The sequence below is a fragment of the Hipposideros armiger genome, unplaced genomic scaffold (genome assembly GCF_001890085.2).
Source record: "Hipposideros armiger isolate ML-2016 unplaced genomic scaffold, ASM189008v1 scaffold_6, whole genome shotgun sequence".
NCBI classification, from domain to species: domain Eukaryota; kingdom Metazoa; phylum Chordata; class Mammalia; order Chiroptera; family Hipposideridae; genus Hipposideros; species Hipposideros armiger.
The window spans coordinates 1,744,752-1,750,705 of record NW_017731356.1 but is presented as its reverse complement, the minus strand read 5'-3'; the positions used below and the strand labels follow the sequence as shown (position 1 = coordinate 1,750,705).

The following is a 5,954-nucleotide window of genomic DNA, read 5'->3' as shown; positions in this document are numbered from 1 at the left end:
AAATATTCACACATTCTCATTTCATTCTTGATTTTATATTTACAGCACATATAAATAAAAGAAAACCCCTTAAAATAGCCCAGGAAATGCTGCATCTTGCAATACCCAGTCACTCTTCCCTCCTCCACAAATGTCTCATGTCACTGAAATCTGTTAAGCGCCTCAGATAAGTTGTACCTTCCTCTATATTTTTACAAATTAAATATTTGAAGAGCTAACCCCCAGAAAAGCAGTGACAGATGATAGAATACTTACAGGTTTGGGGGTATTTTTGCAAAGAGACGACTAATAACAATTAAAAAAAAAGTGACAAAAAAACAGGACTTTGCCATCCAGGACTGCTTTCGTAGGCAAAGAAAGACCCTCTTCAAGAAATGCATACGTTAGCCTGAGCAGCAACCCCAGTGGCCTGCAAACTTATTTGACTATGTATCCCTACTCATAAAAACGTTTGCGGTTGTTCGGCCAATAAATGTATGTGTTTCCTTATAGTACATGCGCAATTATACTAATAGATTACATATCATAAAATAGACACAAAACAGATGTTAAATGTAAATTAATGTAAAAGCATCCTAATAATTTCATCCTGCACCACAGTGGGTCATCTTTACCCCTGGAGTACAGGCACTCCATTTGAGAGACCACTGAACACAGCTATTGAGTGCTAGAGGAACTTCTCAGCTAGAGGCAGCCTTCTGTCTTGGTCTCCACTGTGCATCAGCCCCAGATTGCTGCCCTGCCCCCCAAAACACAGAACCACTGCAGCCTGCTCCTGTCCCAGTGGCCTGAAAGCGACCACCCCAAGCGGTCAGTCTGAGACAGGAGACAGAGAGGCGTCACGTCAGTTTAAAGGGTTGGAAGGGAATAAATGCCACAGCCCAAAGCAGCGCCCGCCAAGTTCAGAACATGCCAAGCCTTTTGTGGGGCCTCTGGACGATCTGAATGAGCAGCCATTCCTGCCAACACAACATAAAAACTGCCCCTCTCAGAAGCAACACTTTGATGTCTGCACAAGGCATTCTCTCTTCCAGGCAGGAATTTTCCCTTGACCTTCTGCCAGCCACTGGCAATCTTAGGGCTGCCTGTATACACGTCGGGTACATGCTACTTGGTGGCTTTCCACCACGGGTCCCTCACAAAGAATTTGTTCTCTTTTCTCATAGAGAGAGTACACGTGTGTTTCAGTCCATATGTGTCCACGTACGTTCATGTTACTCAAGGAAAACTGCTTTAAAGTTTGGGTTGACATTCAGAGAAGGAAATAAGTAATTACATCTTTGTTTGAAGCAGAGGAACAGCCTAGAAAATTGGCGGGGGAATCATGGCATTCCCCTTTATAAGATGAACGTAACACCAAGTTATTGACCAGGCACCACATTCCTGATCATAGGACAGGGTCGCGGGTTAGTCGTTTATTTTGACCACTTCAGTGGGTTGTGTGGGAGACGGTTGGTCTGATCAGCTGAGCTGAAGTCATCCAGTAGCAGGACCAAGGAGCATACAGGTGAACGGTTGTAGATGGTTTGGCCCCCAGGTAACATCTGAATACTCATAAAGGAGAAGACCGACCAACCTAGATCATAGATCGGGGCCTGGCTTATACTTGACTACAAGCCATTTGCTGGCCTAAGGGGGTCCTGGCATTATTACCAGGTTTCAGCAAACAAAGTACATCATCCTAACTCTTACTTCCTGCAATGAAATTTGTAGTGATAAAAATCAGATATGCTCTTGAAACACAATGTCATTTTAAAGCCATCAATAACTGCTTGTTTTCTATTCCAATAGAACACTTCAAGAAATTACCATTATTAGCAATTTTCAATATTAATACATTTTAGTTTAAAATATTTGAGTGCTGTTTTTTTTTTTCCTTGAGTAAAGCTTTTAGGCAGTTTTCACCTTTTCCCAAATTATGGATTAAATCAGAGCATCTTTCAAGGATAAGTGAAGAAGGAATTAAAAAAAAATGTTTTAAGTTAAAAAATTAGGCTTGACTCACTATGTTGGCACGTAAGGGTGTTCTGGATAGTTAGTTTAGTACCCTGGCATAGACGGAAATGCATTATGTGCTATTTAGCATGAGCGCCATATGTGTGTTTAAATCTAGTGTCTGTGAAGTTTGATTATCGTACATATTCACACTATTGCCCTACTCACAAACACTAAGAGATAAGATATATAAAGGTATTCATATCTGTCTCCAATTCCCTTTCAAGACTAAAAAAAATGTGAACAAGAATAGAAACGGCTTCATAGAACTTTTGAGCTTACACAGAACTTAAGCGCCATCTATTCCGATCCATTTGTTTTATGGTTGAGGCACCTGAGGCTTGTTCCGATGATGGACAGCTAGTCAGTGGCCAGAGGAAGACCAGGAGAGACCATCTGTCTCTTCCCAAATGTCTTTAGTCTGTAACCAGAAATGGGCCTAATCCATGGCTCCCGTCAAGTACACAAAAGAGGCAATTGTGAAGTTTAACGAAGGTTAAAGAAGAAAGTTAAGATTTCCTCGGTAACTTGATTCCCTATCATGGATNCAAATAGCTTGTCCAGTCACCTTCAGGCTGCTCACAGGGACACAGACAACTGACATCCTAAGCCCAACCCTTTTAAAGCTGGAGCATGAAACTTCCTGCTTAAGCCCATTACATCGAAGGATGTTGAAGCCTGTCTCCAAGCTCACTGTAATACGTACGGTAAATACCAGTGTTCCTATTTCCTTATGAAGATAGCACAACGGTCTATCATAGCTAATAGCCTTCACTGACCCTTATAGGTTTTTTAAATTTATTCTTTCAATCTTTCACAATTGACTGATGAACAAGCATAATAAACTCATTTGTTCTAAGGAACTGATGATTAATAATGGTTTATAATATTAATTCCTTCCAAATAATATGCTTGCCAATTGGCTGGAGGCTTCAGTCCCCAACTCAAAGTCATCCTTAAGGTGGGTGTATCAACCACGGAGGACGTCAGCAGATAAGTTACCTGTGGCTGGACGTTCCAGGCCATGTTCCTCCAATCGTGCCATGTAGACAGTCTCCTACTCTGCGTATTATCAGAGCCAGAGTGCCTGACTCTGGTCTGTCAGGGTCTCTGACCAGTTCTCTGGGGGCTGAAGGCAGGCTTCTGCCATAGAGAAGAAACTGCCCTTCTGAAGAGGGCTGCACTTAACCCGGATCTTGGCTCCACTAAGCTGCACACATTCATGGAAGGGTTTCCCAACCATGGATAAACATATCTGCCCCTGGGACACTCTATAGGATGACCTTCATCCCCAGGTTCATACTCTGATGTAGACCTTCCTTGCTCAGAGTTCCCATGAAATGACTTCAGAGGAGGTGTGCTCGTCCTTGCTAGAAGTGGACCAGGAGTTCAGGTAGGAAGATGGTGTATGTCTTTATCCGTTCTGGCTGCTATCACAAAATACCATGGACTGGGTAGCTTATAAGCCACAGAAAGTAATTTCACACAGTTTTGGAAACTGGACGTCCAAGATCAGGGTGCCAGCCTGGTTGAATGACAGCCCTTTTCTAGGATGCAGACTCCAGGACCATGAGATATCCGTGGTTCGTGGCACTTTGTGACTGCAGCCCCAGGACACCAGCACAGCAGGAGAGCAGCTGGCGGGAGCTTACGTGCTCTGATCAGGACACGAAAAGGCAGGGACTCAAGGTCCAGGGAGGCCCATGCCGAGCTCTGCATGCCTGGGGACACTCCCCCAGCATCACCGAAGGAAATGACTTCTGTGCACGCTGCCAGCATCTGACTCTGCACCCAGCCTCAGGGCACTTTCCTCTGGTGCCACACAGGCAGAGGAGGTCGGAAAATCCAGGTGTGCCCTCTCTTCTGCCAAAGGCTACCAGCTTGGCTGTCTAGCCATCACTTACTATTAGTAGGCTTGCTTTCTTAGAATGCCCATTCTAAACTAAATAAGCCACAACTCTCTCCTTTTCCCTGGTTTCAAGGTTATAGCTTATTTCAGTTAGCAGGAACACCTCTACGTACCTTGGCAAATTCACCATGATGTGTTAGGGAAAGTTCTCTATTTATGTGTTTTGGTTCTGTGTCATGCACAAAAAGGTGATACCCCTCAGTCTCTGAGCCAGTAAATGCACTGTTTTCGTTACCTGACATCACACACACACACACACACACACACACACACACACGCACGCACACACTCGCACCTCTCTTTGATTCTCTCCTGCCCATTCCAACCCCCCCATCACCTGCCACACTAACACAAGTATTCCTTTGGGAGCTCAGGTGTCAGACTTCAGACTGCTTATGTCACCATCATCATGATGACAGGGCCACCATTTAATCATGCCTAGCTGCTTGAGCTAAGGGAACAGACAAAACATATTCTGTCCTTGTGTCCATAAAGCACAGAAACAAGCAAGGCTATATAGGACATCGAGGGGAGGGGTCATGATTAAGACTTTCCAGGGGGCCCCTTAGCAGCTGAGTACCTGGCTTCAAGGAGATGCAGTATTATTGACGATCTGATGAGATTCACATATGCAGTGGCTATGAACACAGGTCACGTTTATAAAGTTCTTGAAGAAGGAAGCATTTAACATATTAACCGAAAAAAGAATCATGAGAGATACGCAGGCAGGTAGGTTCCGTCAAAGTGTCACCACTCCAGCTGGGAGAGCCAGACAATACACGATACACAAAATAAACCCATTAATAGATACAGACACACCTAAATATTCTACCCTACATAAGAAAAATAATAAGGAGGGTGAGAGAGCTTGGATGTACAGAGGGGTGTCTGGGTGGGATTGTTGGGGGGCAGAGTGCAGCATTAATAAGGGGGCTCAACCAGGGTTTATTGAACAGGTGAGGTAAAGGAGTGGGTCAAACAGGTATCTTAGGAAATAAGGTTCCAGCAGATAGGAGAGTAAAAGTCCCTAAGGAGGGAGAAAGTGTGCCTGAATTTCTGAGGAAAGCGAGAGGGTGAGAGTTGTTGGAACAGGAGCGGTGAAGGGCGAGAAATGGAAAAAGGTGATGGTTTGGCAGATCGCAAAGGGCCTGCAGGTACGGACTTGAGCTCTACCTGAGTGAAAAGGGGAGCTGATGCAAGTTTGGGTTAAGGGAGTGACGTGATCTGATTTCTTTTCTCAAGAGTTCCTGCTTCCGCTCTGTGGAGACTGCACCGACGCAGAGGTAGAAGCAGCGAGGACTGTCAGGAGGCGACGGTGGCTCCCAGCAGCCGATGGTGTCTCTAGTGGGCAGGAGCACTCGGGCTGGTGGGAAGTGGCCAGAGTGTGGGTGTGTTTTGCCAGTTGAGTCCACGGGGCTACCGGGTAAATTATTGAAGCCTGACATAGAGGAGCCAAGGATGGAGTTGTCGAAACTGAAATGAGGGAGCTCGTGGGTGCGGCAGGTTCGGGGGAGGAGTGGGGAGACTGAGGCTCCTCTTCGGACCTGCTGAACGGGAGATAACTACTGACAGACAAGCTGTTGAGTCGAGAAGCCCGAGGGTGCTTTCCGGGTGTGTACAGTGTCTTGTACAGGTTCGGCTCTGCCAGCAGGCTGGTGCTCAGCAGCTACGCCAGGGGAAAGGTGGTGACTGTCCCCGTTTGTAAAGCCATCTAGCTCCTTCACTCTTCAGTCAGCAGAGGGGACAAGGGACGTGGGTATTGCGCACAGGGCGTGAGCATCCCTTCCGCCTTTGGAGAGAGGCTTATACACAGGATGTGCGATGACCTTGTAAGGGACAGTTTCCCTCTGCGGGACTTAAATTCACATGGAGGTGTTGACCGACCAGCTGAATACCATGGTTCGGGCCTCACGGATCTCAGTTTGCCTGGCTCTTTATATTTGGGTAGGCTAGCATAATAGCCTGCTCAAAGAGAAATATTAAGGGGAAACTGATGTATAACCTTGTCATGCTAATTACAAAGACATATTTTTTATTTGTTGTGTTTTCT

At 45.6% G+C, this 5,954-nt stretch overlaps 1 long non-coding RNA gene across 1 annotated transcript in view; it reads left to right on the top strand.

The window, feature by feature from the left end:
* LOC109385352 (uncharacterized) overlaps window positions 1-5,947 on the top strand; it is a 16,415-nt gene extending 10,468 nt beyond the window's left edge. The window contains exon 3 of the long non-coding RNA XR_002124595.1: window positions 5,147-5,947. This is a non-coding gene — a long non-coding RNA (uncharacterized LOC109385352). The remainder of the gene's footprint in view (window positions 1-5,146) is intronic.
* Window positions 5,948-5,954: the final 7 nt, after the last annotated feature.